This window comes from Mytilus galloprovincialis, chromosome 14 (assembly GCF_965363235.1).
Source record: "Mytilus galloprovincialis chromosome 14, xbMytGall1.hap1.1, whole genome shotgun sequence".
Lineage (NCBI taxonomy): Eukaryota > Metazoa > Mollusca > Bivalvia > Mytilida > Mytilidae > Mytilus > Mytilus galloprovincialis.
This window is the reverse complement of record NC_134851.1, coordinates 61,043,473-61,058,715: the sequence shown is the minus strand read 5'-3', so window position 1 is coordinate 61,058,715 and position 15,243 is coordinate 61,043,473. Positions and strand designations below refer to the sequence as shown.

Genomic DNA, 15,243 nt, shown 5'->3' with positions numbered 1-15,243 from the left:
TGAGTTTTTAATAAATTTATTTTTTTTATTTGATTTTTAGACTTTAATATATGTCACTGAGTAATGGTTACACATGGAAACTTAAGATATAGGAAGGTTTTGAACATTGAGCACTTTGTGGTCCTATATATATACTATTAATTTGTCATTGTTAGTATTGCTGCTGTGGTATTTTTAATGATATTATATTCCAGATGTATTTGTCAATCCCATGGAAGAGAAACAACAAAAAGTAGAATAACAGAAGAAATGAACCATAACAGAACGAAACGGAATGAAACGCACACAAATTAAATGGCAGAACAAAAAAACACAACACAAATTAAAATAACAGTCTAACAGTCGTGACTATTCACAGTAATCATGTTGACTAACCAACATGGTCACTTCCGACTATATCAATCAGTCATATGGACTACATTCAATTGTCAAACTGACAAATGTGCATAGTCAATTGAACAATCCAATTCGTCATAACGAGTATGACATATAGTCATTTTGACTTCCTAACATAGTCATAATGACCACCCTACTCAGTCAAATGTGACTAACCATCTAGTCAAACGACTAAGAGCATAGTCAAAATGATTAAAGTGCATTGTCATCTAGAGGACAGTCAAAATGACTAATTGAATTGGTCAAATTGACTAATTTAGATTTTCAGTGTAGTCACTTATAATAAGTATCTCATAATCCTGATCCATTACAATAATTACAATAATTAATGATGGGTTGCACTGACATTCCTTTTTTATTATTTTCATGCTATAAAATATACACACAGTAGCTTAGCGTACCATCAACGTAGGAAATTGTCTCCCAAAGATAGAAACAAAATGACTTTAAACGTATCATTTTGCACCTGAATGAATTCAGTGAAGGCATGCATGTTGTTGTAATAAATTGAAATGTTACATCGGCGCAGATTATTTCTTTTGCATTTGTGGAACTAAATAATAAATTAATAATTGTGAGAAATGTCGTAGTTTATAAGGAACAATTCTCGTTTGAATTGTATTACATTGTTATTTCGGGGTCTTTTACAGCTGACTATGCGGTGTGGGCTTTGCTCATTGTTGAAAACCGTACGTTGACCTATAGTTGTTAATTTCTGAGTCATTTTGGTCTCTTTTTTTAAATATAAATGTACTGTTTTCGATTTTAAATGGATGAACATTTATCTTTTAATTTTATACTGTAAGAATAGAGCTGCATAACATTGTTGAACTATCCGCTAAAGTATATGTAGTATGTATTCGTATTTAAAATGAAATACAAAACGAAACGTGTATGATAAACTGATCCAATATAAAGAAATTAAGGATGACTAAATGCATGTACAAGAAGAAACTCACCTTTTTATCAATACATTTAATGAATAAACATTTTTTTAAAACTGATTATTTCTATTTACATGTACATTTTTACAATATACTTTTTGGACCTTTTGGATTATAGCTCTTCATCTTTTATATAAGCTTTGGATTACAAATATTTTGGACACGAGCATCACTGAAGAGACATGTATTGTCGAAATGCGCATCTGGTGCAAGAAAATTGATACCGTTAATTTTATTACTATCACTGGGTCGATGCCTCTGCTGGTGGACTATTAGTCCCCGAGGGTATCACCAGCCCAGTAGCCAGTACTTCGGTACTGGCATGAAAATACGGATTTTTTTTTGTGTTATTAAAATTTGCTGTTACAAAATGATAGAAATTATTATAAATTAAGGAATGTATCTCCCTCATGCAAAGCTCTGATTCCTTTCACGGATTTGGCTATACTTTTTGGACCTTTTGGATTATAGCTCTTCATCTTTTATATAAGCTTTGGATTACAAATATTTTGGCCACGAGCATCACTGAAGAGACATGTATTGTCGAAATGCGCATCTGGTGCAAGAAAATTGATACCGTTAATTTTATTACGTTCGTTTTTTCAACCGAAAAAAAATAGCAAATTTAAACCTCATGAAGTATATCGTTGGAGTTTATAAACTACATTTAATTCTCCTGTGCCATGGTTTGCCATCTCTCTTTTTTTCTTAACAATCATGGTTGGTTACATGTTATGAATGTACTTACAATTTCGGGATATTTTTTCCTTAAGTAAACGGAATCCGAAAAAAAATCACTATCCTAATTCGAATACCTTAAACTTGGAAAGGATATGAAAAGTGCATGTTTGTAGTACGGTTTCATTTTACAAGTACAACGTTAATTCGTCGACTGCATTGAGTAAAAGAAAAGGCAGGATGAGTAACTTGGGGGGGGGGGGGGGGGGGGGTTCAATGAAAACAATATGTTAATTGAGTTTGTTTTATCATACATTGAACTTTTGATGTCGTCCCTGGATCCAGAGGAGACATTTGAATTAAATATTTAGATGTGAAAACTGTTAAAAATTTAAAGTTTAAACTTTACTATCATTTACAGAAAATTGTAAAACCAATGAATTTCACATGCACATTGATAATATCTAGAATTGTGACTGGAGTCATGTACGCGAATACGAAGATGGAAGCTTTAAACGACCTTGACCAGCTACGTGAATATTGATCAGTCCATTCAACGTTATAGTACGTGTGTTCTATTTTCCCAGGTGTGAGGTCGAAGGTTTGAATTGCTTAATGAAAACCATCGTTCCTTAAAGAGTTAATCTAATAAAGTTTGTTTGACTGATTATGTCGCACGACCTTTCGCTAAGCTTGGCCGCAGTTAGGTATATCATAGGTTGGTCCCTTCCGTAAAACATTCAGTATGCCTTCGGAATATACAAATATTAACGGTCGGTATGAGCTAATGATGGCCTTGAACTTGAACGTTTCGGTTCCCGGTTTGACGACGTCCACATACGGTACCAGTTGAAATGTCGTTAAACGTCAGACTGAAGTAATTTCTTGATCATTTCGTGGAAACATCCCAAACTCATTAATTCTTGATTTTATAATAGGGGGAAACATAATTATATTAAAGATCATTAAAGCAAAGGCTTTTAATCGGGCATCGGCAAAATAGCAAATATGATATTTGATCAGCTCTGATTAATATAATTCAGCTATTTCTATAGAAATCTAAATTGCATCATCATAAATTTGATAAAAAAAAATATATACACAATATGACATAGACGATCGCATAGCTAAAAAAAACTTGATTGCTTTTGAAATAATAGATAGTTATTTGAATTGCATACCATATCTTTAAATAAAATAGGTTTCAACTTGGCTTCCCTTACCAGGGACTTGCTATTCTAACGGGACTTGTCTCCATTATTTTTAATTAATTTTATTATTATCATGTATACATAAAATGTTCATCTGCTAACTTATATTCTATTTTTCCAGCGCCGGTAAAATATCCATTTCTATAGAAATAGGCTATTTTGCCAGTTTGAATTAAGATATTTCACACAGTGCCGGCAATATATATATAGTAACTGCCTTTTATTTTACAACAAAGAAATATAGATTGCATGTCGACTGCTTTCCTCATTAAATAATTCTCGTGAAATGTACGAGCTTATCATAGATAGCCGATAGAGCGACGATATAATTTATAGGTCAACAAATGAGGGGGGTTAACTTAGAAGGGTCCTTATCCCGAAACCCGGGCTTAAAAACACGAAATCCGGAGGTCCCGAATTTAAATAAATTAAAATCCCGACATCCCGAAATTCGGAGAAAGAAATCCCCGGGGATCCCGAAATCCTGAGCTTTAAAAATACGATCGATAAGGCCTCCTATCCCTTCCTCATAAATCTCATAAATGATGAATAAAAACTTTATTGGTGGTACACCATCAGGCTGTTGTTTGATATGTATACACGAGTGGGGGGCTAAATCGCTGTTATTTTAAAACTCTCTCCCTTTAAGCAACGACACATTCCAAGCCCCCCCCCCCCCTCCATTTCCATTTTTTTTAATCCCACATCCCCACTTTTATCTATCCCTGTCCGGTAAACATAAAAACAGCTTACCTGTTGGTGACCTTCTGCTGTTGTTTTTTTCTATGGTCGGGTTGTTGTCTCTTTGGCACATTCCCCATTTCCATTCTCAATTTTATTGTTATAATTATGCCCTGACCATGGCCTTTTAGGGATTATTTTTTTTATTCATATTTTTACAGAAGTGAAATGTCAAAATAGATCCATGTCTGTTCCTAGTAATAAGATAAGTAAAAAATCTATGTCCTCCTTCTGGTGTATTGAAGGTTTTTTTTCCAAAATTTTTTTAATTATGAAGCTTATTCTTGTTTTGAAGAATCCCACCTGGACAATTATAAAGTACATGCAATTCTTTCAACTTCCGAACTTTTTTTTAAAGTGCTTTATTTTTTTTGTATGCTATAAATATAAATCAACAAACACTTACAGTAATGACATGAGCGCATGATACGCCCGTCACATTTTCAAAGAATAAATTACTTCTCAATGTCATATTTGAAATTTATGAAAATCAAACAGGAGATTACCTTAATAGATATAAACAATTCACCAAAATTTCATAATATTTGCTGACGCATTGTTTAGTTATTGTCCGAAAACTGGAAAATCCCACCTTTTTTTAATTTAATAAAACCCCATAACTCAGAAATGTAAAATCTAAAATTTATGAAATTATAAACATCAACAGATATAAACCGGCGGTTTCTGCATTTCATTTGCGCCGATTTTTTCTTTCATTTGCGCCGAATTTTTTCTTCATTTGCGCCGATTTCTTTTTACAGGTAAATTACAGGTAAATATAGGTGAATAGTTATAAGAGGATGTGGTATGAGTGCCAATGAGATAACTCTTCATCCCAGTCTTTGAAGGCCTGCTAGAAACATCTCCAGACTTTTTTCTTGGCCGAACCCGTAGTTCTTCAGCCTCGGTCTTTCGGTCATCTGCCGCATGGTTATGTTCTTTCTGTGTTTTGACAATAGTCTTCCCATCAGAATCCGTTGTGACTCTGGCTTTACACAATCTATTGGTACATCGTTAAGATATGTTATTTTTCAAGACACTGACCTTCCGGTATGTATGGCTGTCGATGATTAAAGAATTGACTCCTAGGCTCGTTTAAGTGTACAATATGCCCATTGTCTTACAACGATATTCCAGAACAATATGAATAAAAAAACTTCAAATTGTCTCATTGGCACTCATACCACATCTTCCTATATCTATTAACAAAACATAAGTGAACAACGTTTATAACCAGATTTATCAATATTTCTTCAAGTAATAAACGTGAAATCTAAAATTTATTAAAATCAAAAGGGAGCTCTTGTCAATAGATATAAACAATTCACCAAAATTTCGCATGTTGGTGAAAGCATTCTTTTTAATGAAAAAAAACTCAACTCGGAAACGTAAAATCTTTATCAAATAAAACAAAATGGAGCTCACGTCAATAGAAATAAACAAAGTTTTATGCAAATTGGTAAATGGGTTTTAAAGTTAATGTCCAACATGTTGACGGACGGACAGACAGGCAACTGTATACCACAATATGTTCCGTAAACGGGCATATATAAATTATCTTGATTCTTAATGTCTTTTCTGTTGCCATCTTAACTAGTTGAACAGATATAAACTTAAGGTGAAGCTATATCTTAATACAGGAAATAAAATACTATATATAGTACCCGCCCTAGAACAATTACCCTCAAACTCAATCCCAGCCTTCTCTTTGTACATGTAGTACAAGTTTAGATAGATATTCTTAAACACAAGTAAATGTCTGGAAACTACAACCAGATGCTCCGCAGGGCGCAGCTTTATACGACCGCAGAGGTTGATAGGCATGTAGAAATTGCAAGGAACCAATATACCAAATAGTTAACATATTACTCATAATCATGGAAATTCACACAACAAAAATTGAAATGAGGCAGACGTCATATCTTGATACGAGTGCAGATGTTGAACCCTGAATACTGAACAATATTTGATAAAACGTTCAAGCTTGATACAGCTTTGTATTTCGATTGTGATTAAAATTTGACACAGTAAAGGTTTCCAAAACCGAATGAATGTGGTCTATGCATGTAAAACAAGATTTTACAAATCAATTAAAGATTTCTTCTTCAAACTTTTTAAATCTAAAATTAAATAGTTGACACAGCATAGGTTTCTGACACAGAATGAATGTGGTCTAATGAACTTAAAAGGTTTTTTTTGCCTTTGAGCAATTCACTATGCTGTTGAATATTAATCCTCTCAAAAAAATGTTTGAAGAAATTTTCTTTTTATTTATGAAATCTGAAATGAGAAAAATTTAACCCCCCCCCCTTTTTTTCACATCCCCGTTTCTCTTTTTCCAAAACTGATATCAATTCAAATTTCTAATGGAGTTTGCAACAATAACTACTCTTTTAAATACATCATAAAATATTAAAATGTAAAATAAAGTGCTTGTTATCACTGAATGGTAAAGATTGGTTGGTAGTAAAAGTGAATATACATTGTTTATTGTATAAAACAATAAAAAAAACTTCATCAGCATCATTTTATATTGGCAAATTTCCAATGAAGTTATTTACATAAAGTTATTGGCAAATAAAAATAGAAAATGACATCATAGTCATGTCTGGCAAATGTCCAACATACATTATCTAAAAACATTTTAGATAAGATAAGGAAAAAAGCTTCATCAGCAACATTTTATATTGGCAAATTTCCAATGAAGTTATTTACATAAAGTTATTGGCAAATAAAAATAGAAAATGACATCGTAGTCATGTCTGGCAAATTTCCAACATATATTATCAACTACTATTCTATACAAAGAAAGATAACTCCAATTGAAAATTAATTGCTATTGCACAATATTGTGCAATTAGATATTTCTTGCTATTGTGCAATACTGTGCAATTGAAAATTTCTTGCTATTGCACAATACTTGATATGGAATCCTGATTTGGACCAACTTGAAAACTGGGCCCATAATCAAAAATCAAAGTACATATATTTAGATAAAGCATATCAAATAAGCCCAAGAATTTAATTTTTGTTAAAATCAAACTTAGTTTAATTTTGGACCCTTTGGACCTTAATGTAGACCAATTTGAAAACTGGACCAAAAATTAAGAATCTACATACACAGTTAGATTTGGCATATCAAAGAACCCATTTATTCAATTTTTGATGAAATCAAACAAAGTTTAATTTTGGCCCCCATTTGAACCAACTTGAAAACTAGGCCAATAATTAAAAATCTAAGTACATTTTTAAATTCAGCATATCAAAGAACCCCAAGGATTCAATTTTTGTTAAAATCAAACTAAGTTTAATTTTGGACCCTTTGGACCTTAATGTAGACCAATTTGAAAACGGGACCAAAAATTAAGAATCTACATACATAGTTAGATTCGGCATATCAAAGAACCCCAATTATTCAATGTTTGATGAAATCACACAAAGTTCAATTTTGGACCCTTTGGGCCCCTTATTCCTAAACTGTTAAAACCAAAACTCCCAAAATCAAACCCAACCTTCCTTTTATGGTCATAAACCTTGTGTTTAAATTTCATAGATTTCTATTTACTTATACTAAAGTTATGGTGCAAAAACAAAGAATAATGCTGATTTGGGCCCTTTTTTGGCCCTTAATTCCAAAACTCCCAAAATCAATTCCAACCTTCCTTTTGTGGTCATAAACCTTGTGTTAAAATTTCATTGATTTCTATTTACTTATACTAAAGTTATTGTGCGAAAACAAAGAATAATGCTGATTTGGGCCCCTTTTTGGCCCCTAATTCATAAACTGTTGTGACCTTAACTCCAAAAATCAATCCCAACCTTCCTTTTGTGGTCATAAACCTTGTGTTAAAATTTCATTGATTTCTATTTACTTATACTAAAGTTATTGTGCGAAAACAAAGAATAATGCTGATTTGGGCCCTTTTTTGGCCCTTAATTCCTAAACTGTTAGAACCAAAACTCCCAAAATCAATTCCAACCTTCCTTTTGTGGTCATAAACCTTGTGTCAAAATTTCATAGATTTCTATTCACTTAAGGTGGTAGACCTTGGTTCAGGGAGATAACTCTTTAAATCAGTTATGTGTTTGTTAAAGTCAAGTTTCATCAATGTTTTTTAAGCATTTACCTGAAACAGATTGGAAATAATCTATGTAACCTAGAAGCTTAGAATATATTTATGAAAATGGTTGACACAAACGTACTGATGATTTTAAGAGTTATTTCCCTTAACCTAGGTCTACCTCCTTAAACTAAAGTTATAGTGCGAAAACCAAGAAAATGCTTATTTGGGCCCCTTTTTGGCCCCTAATTCATAAACTGTTGTGACCTCAACTCCAAAAATCAATCCCAACCTTCCTTTTGTGGTCATAAACCTTGTGTTAAAATTTCATTGATTTCTATTTACTTATACTAAAGTTATTGTGCGAAAACAAAGAATAATGCTTATTTGGCCCCTTTTTTGGCCCCTAATTCCTAAAATGTTGGGACCAAAACTCCCAAAATCAATCCCAACCTTCCTTTTGTGGTCATAAACCTTGTGTTAAAATTTCATTGATTTCTATTCACTTTTACTAAAGTTAGAGTGCGAAAACTAAAAGTATTCGGACGACTACGACGACGACACAGGACGACGACAACGACGACGCAGACGCCAACGTGATAGCAATATACGACCAAAAAATTAAAATTTTTGCGGTCGTATAAAAATAAAATTAGACATATACCTACATTTGCATTAGGGTCCAGTATCCAAAATCTAAATGTTTGGGTAGATTTAGCATTTTAAACCACCAACAAAACATATATATTTTTAACTAATTTTTTACCCTACGGACCTTAATATGAGCCAATTTGAAAACCATGACAGACCAAAAATCAAATAGTATCAGGTACACTGTTAGATCCAGCATATCAAAGAAACTAACAAAATTCAATGTATGTTGAAACCAAACAAAACTATATTTTGGACCTAAAAAGACTTTTGTCATTTCGGGGCCTTTTATAACTGACAATGCAGTATGGGCATTATTCATTGTTGAAGGCTGTACAGTAACCAATAGTTGTTGATTTCTGTGATTTCTCGTGTGGAGAATTGTCTCATCGGCATTTATACCACATCATCTTTTTTACATTCAATGTGGACGAAATTTCAAAAGGACTCAAAAAGTTTCATTTTGGACCTTTTGAACCTTAAAATGGACCAATTTTCAAAATTAAGACACAAAATGAAAATTCTGAACATACAGTTATATCCAGCATATCAACCAAACTAACAAATTCAATATTTGTTGTAATCAAACAAAATTAAAATTAGCTCAATATGGACCAAATTCAAAAAGGACTAATCAATGTGTCCCCAGTACATGGATGCCCCACTCGCACTATCATTTTCCATGTTCAGTGGACCGTGAAATTGGGATCAGAACTCTAATTTGACATTAAAATTAGAAAGATCATATCATATGGAACATATATACTAAGTTTCAGGTTGATTGGACTTCCAACTTCATCAAAAACTACCTTGACCAAAAACTTTAACCTGAAACTGGACAGACGAACAAACGCACAGACCAGAAAACATAATGGCCCTCTACTATCGGAGGTGGTGCATACAAATTAGAAATAGTGTGTACACTGTTAGTTTTGGCTAATCAAAGAGACTAAATAATAATTTTTTTAATGAATTCAAACAAATTTTTTTTTATTTTGGACCCTTTAATAACATGCTTAAGACCTCAATGTTGACCAATGTAAAAACGGGACCCAAAAATCCAAAATAGCATAGAAAAGGACCCCACAATTTCAAGACTTTGAATTAAACCCCATTGAAACAATACCGTTTGTATAAATTGCTTAATTCTTCAAATACATTCTATGTTTGCCCAAACAAACCAGAGACTACTATATTGGACTAATGTCAACAACAGGGCACTATTAATCAATATTTTCTGTCACATAAACATTATAGAAGATATACAATCATTTTATGAAATAATAAGTTGTAGAAAAGTAGAGACAATAACCTCTTTTTGGGCAGCAATAAACTCAGTAAATAAATATAGATTTTAATTCTTAAATTCATTATTAGAAATACATTTATGGAACACAACCGGATATTTTATACGAAAAAAAAAACATAATTTTATTGTCTGACTTCACGTTACTCTTTAGTTCATTACTTCACATCTTGGTAGTTTTAAACCATCAGTTCACTTGTTTATCATTGTTCCTGAAGGAAAAAAGTAAATATTATTGTACATATATACATGTTGTTGTACAATATATGTAAAACAAAAAATTATGCATACATCATGTCCATTAATGTGGCATGGAAAAAAATCCCCTTCTAGTTTTTATACATTTTGTATATATATATATCTCTTCTTGTTATATGTCATGGTATTTTCTGATATTTTTAATGCAGAAATTAAAAAAAAATGCTGACTTGTGATTTATCATTTGGCAGAGGTAAAATTTCATATTTCTGACTTGTGATTAAGCTAATAAACACTGATGATGAGTTAAGATACTTGCAAGTGAATAATTCAACCTCATTGAATCCCTATTCATGTGATCTTCAATTAAACCCTTAGCTAGAAATGGATTATGCATGGTTGATGTGTTTTAGGCTATTAATCAGTTATTAGAAAAGAATGTCAACATTGAACGTGAAATAAAGGTAAATCATTAGATTGACTGATTCTATCCACAAAAAAATCATTCTTATACAGGTAAAATCGAAAACTAGCTTATTTTTTTAACCTTACAAGTTTATACATGTATATAAATACTTGTACATACTTGTATATATCAGTTAGACTGAAACAGGTGATCTTAAATCACTGATTCAAGTAACATTTTGTCCAGAAATGTTGGAAGTAAGAGTTGTCTTTCTTTAATAATCACCAATTTTAAAAGTACTAGTAGTATAAATAAAACACTAGACTAAGTGATTTAATTTTATTGTACTTTAAATATACTGTACAATTTTTATGAATCAGGGACTAATTATGTTCATATATGAAATCCCATTTAGTTTATTTAAAATCACCTCAGTAAATAGTTTCTGGTGTTTTCTTTCATTATCAGGTATGGAATGTCAGACCTTTTTACTAGGGTCATCCCTCTGACAAACATGCAAGAAAGCTAGTCCTACTGTACCTAGGCCCTCTCGTGTCAAATACTGGTAGACCATTTCTGAAAGACAATTCAACTATAAACATTGATTTCAAAAATTCGGATAACACAAATTCAAAGTGAGGTCAATAAATAGTCTTTTACATGTTTTAATCAAAACAAGTTTTAGATCTATAGAATATAAACAAATTTCAAGACCTGCTTTCTTTCAAATTCCCTCATGAGATTCGTTGACCTGAATTTTCATACTCTATTATATAAACAATGATATTTAAAACAGATATTCAAATGATTTTAAATGATGTTTAAGCTTAAACAATATAGTTAGTACTGTTAGATTAAAACACTTGTGACAATATACATTGTTAGAGGAGGATGACCATTATTAGGATTCTCACTACAGATTTTTTTTTTTTACATGACGAGTCAAGCAGTGAAAAGATGAAATTTTCTTGATACACTTTACATATGCAAGCTCACAAAATTTTGAAAGTTTGTAAGTACTTGAATGTACATGATGTATGAATATTACTGAAACATACATGATGATCATCTGATGAGTTGAGCCTTTTCAACTAATATTTAGGGTTGAAAACCAATGTGCACATCTACATTTGTACATGTAAACAGACACTGACAATTTTTCTAAATACTGTTTCAGTGTTTGTTTTATATAATTTTCAGTGGCATTTCCAAAAAATTTCAGGAAAGAGGAAAAGGGGGGGGGGGGGCACGGAATGCCCAAGAGGGGCTGTTCAAGTCATGCTTCAGTGATTCCCTATATTTTTCCAAGCATAAGGAAATAAGGAATGGCCCCGCTACCAGAAAAACCCTCCAACTCCGTCTCTGCTTTTGACAAGCTTTAAATGCATGATATTTTCTATGTTCTAAATCATATTAATGTGAAAGTTGAGGTCTATTTCTGTATATATACATGTATTATTATTAGTGGGCTGGCGGATCCAGAACTTGTCATAATGGAGGGCCCACTGACTGAACTAAAGGGGGTGTTCACTCCAGTCATGCTTCAGTGATTCCCTATATAATCAACCAAATTTTTCTCACAAAAGGGGGGGGGGGGGGGGCCTGGCCCAACAGTACCGCCTAAGATTGTACCCTTTAATGAGATCTGTCTCACTAGCTGTCATACCACATGTTGTTTTTACAAAGATAAATTACATTGAATTAAAAAGGCCAAAAATTTAATTGACAGAAAAATGTAAACAATTACAAACAATGTACATGTTCTAAAAGTATACATATTTTGCCTTGTAAAAGTCTGCCTTGAGTCACAAGCCCAATGTCTGAGTCTGGTACATGCAAATTTAAAATAGATACAAATTTAGTAAAATAATTTTTGAGGGTCTTATGAAGTAAAAATGTGGAAATTTCTGGTGGCCGTGCTGAAAGCATTAATATGTGCCCCACTGTTTTAGGGTTTGTATGACCAAATGATTTATTGTCTGACATTTTGAGGGTCACACAAAGTTTGTGATACATAGCTGAAAGGCTTCAAAGCAAAAAAAAAATGTAAAAGCCTTTCAATACCTCATAATTATTTGGACTAACAACAAGCCTCATCGGATACAGACAGCCTGAGAACCTATACTAAATTTATCAATATATTTTTTTATCTTAGGATTGTACATTTGTACTTCTTTCCAAAATTTCACTTGATGTAGCTGTAGGCCTCAGATCAAAATTAATTTCCTTTGTTCGTGGTCTAGGAATATAGTTCCCAATTATTATATAGGGTATTTCTTCCCAAGTAATCTGTCTACTGTTTTCTTTGAAATGTTTACTATTAAAGTGGTCCTATCAGTTGCATTTATATTGAAATAAGTAAAACATGTGGAAAAAAATTATTGTTGGAAGTGAAAGTAGTGATTTGGCCAAAATGAAAGTAGGGTAGAAATTAGCCTTCGTCATTTATTCAAGATTCAAATCCTACCATTGGCATGCTAATAGGGCCCTCAAAAGAAAAAGCACTGATGGATTGTCCTGGAACAAGTATATTTTATCAGAATAATAATGGTCTATATTTAAAGCAGTTAAATTTATTTCATGTTTGTAGCGGTGCAAATTTTTTAATTCAATTTGACTTTACATGTAACTAAAAAATGCATTGAAGCCAAAGAGAATAAATGTGTTCTGAGGCCTGTATATGCCTCTATATAAATATGACACCGGGTGACCCCCCCTTTTTTTGGAGGGGGTCTACCATAACATAACGAATCCGGGTCCACTATAAACCCAGGTATTTGAGTTGTAGACATGTTTTGAGGATCACCAGTGATCACTGCTTCTGAAATTGGTTGTGACTTGTGTATGCCTTTTTGAGACAGTGGCGGATCCAGAACTTTGCCTAAGGGGGGGGAGGGGGGGGCTCGCTGACTGACCTAAGGGGGGCCCGCTCCAGTCATGCTTCAGTGATTCCCTATATAATCAACCAAATTTTTCTCACGAAAGGGGGGGCCCGGGCCCCCCTGGATCCGCCTATGTGAGACCCCTCGCCCATGTTTCACATCATAAAAACACAACTTGTACAAATCTTTCTTTGTAAAAATAGAGGAAATTACTGATTTTTTTCGTCAAAAAAACGAGCAGCACGTTTATATTTTACTTAGAAAGCTTGCAAAGTTGTTTTTAACAATTTTTTTGGGCTACAGTTGCGAGTTTGACACAAAAAGAAGGGCCTCGCGGCCACTTCAAAAGCTTGCCCATCTGTGGGCGATTAATTATTGTTCAAAAAAATTATACCACACGAATCGGGTGAGTTTTGGCTATCTTACTTTCAAGATGGGCAACTTAAAATTACTCTACTCACCTGTATCGTGGCTTTCTGTAACCCACTAACATCTTCGAAGCGGCAAAGAGGAACAACAATGTGTAACTGCGCATGCTCGAGATCGTTCATTTCAAATAGTAAAATTAGCCCATACCGGACGGTATTGTCAAGAATTTCAGTAACGGCCGGGAAACAGACTAGGTATATCATTACATTGTGCAGGAACCTTTCTTTGGTGCTTCTCATTGATAATATGTATAAGACGTATATTTTTAAAACCCTTACTTCCGGTCATATCCAAAAATGGCGGACATAGAACTATCAATTTATTATTTAAATATTCAACTTTTTTCAACATGTAAAGAAAATGTTGTTTTTTGTGCTGGTCATTAAACTTGTTGCTTTAAGTTATCCCCAAAACCACTAATTCTATTCTGTTGTAAGTGTTTAAATACAAAGTTGACACTTCCGGTAAAAAATATGGCGTAAATTTTAAAGAAAATTCCTCAATCCATATCTTCGATGTACAATTTTGGATAGATTGATTAAAACTAAATAAAATCACTAAGTTACTAAAACAATTTTAAAATTTATATTATTTGGCCAAAAATTATATGTTTATTCACAGTCACCACCACATGCACACAAGTCAGTGCACGGGAGACCCAATTTTCCCCATAAACAACGACCGAGACATCCTTTTTTACATCCACAATGTACAAACATTTAACAAAATGATGAGTACTCAAAAGATGCATTAGAAATAGTTTTTTTAATGGGATCCTCTTTGTCCCTTCGCAATCCATTAGCGCCTAGACTGGTAGCATAAGAACCATCCCAAGCTCGTCACCCTAAACACCCGCCTGAGTTTATTGCACGTTTTACATGCTGCAAAAGACTAGACCAAGTTGAGGGAACAGCCTCAATTAGACTTCCTCTTTGTGCAAATAGTTATGTTATTGCTTCATTAACCATGTTAGACCCATCTGATAAGTTTGTGCGATCTAACAGTAAAACCCCGGTGATTTAGGCTGATCAATCACCATTCTTTATGTTAAAGTCACAACTTTTTTTTCTTTTTTTCCTTTTCAAGCAAACAGAGAACTGTATCACAACCGGTAAAGGCATTGATCACAATATGTGTGTGTGGTCACTCATTGCCTAGTGCATTTGAAAGGCCATTTACAGATATTAATCCGACGTTTTTTGCCTTCTTAGACACAATCCATAGTTCGTCTACCCCTATGTCACGGAATGGCGAAACAGTATGACAGCATCATCAGTATCGACTGTTCGAATCATGACTCGTTTAAGTTCGTGTTTCACTGCATAAGACACATGCAGCAT

General features: G+C 33.2%; 1 long non-coding RNA gene across 1 annotated transcript; it reads right to left on the bottom strand.

Moving 5' to 3' along the window:
• Positions 1 to 10,024: 10,024 nt before the first annotated feature.
• On the bottom strand, positions 10,025 to 14,072 carry LOC143058797 (uncharacterized). The gene is made up of 3 exons (XR_012973234.1): positions 13,936 to 14,072; positions 11,023 to 11,168; positions 10,025 to 10,200 (listed from the first exon to the last, which is right to left on the bottom strand). It is a non-coding gene; the product is annotated as an uncharacterized LOC143058797 (long non-coding RNA).
• Between the last annotated feature and the right edge of the window lie 1,171 nt (positions 14,073 to 15,243).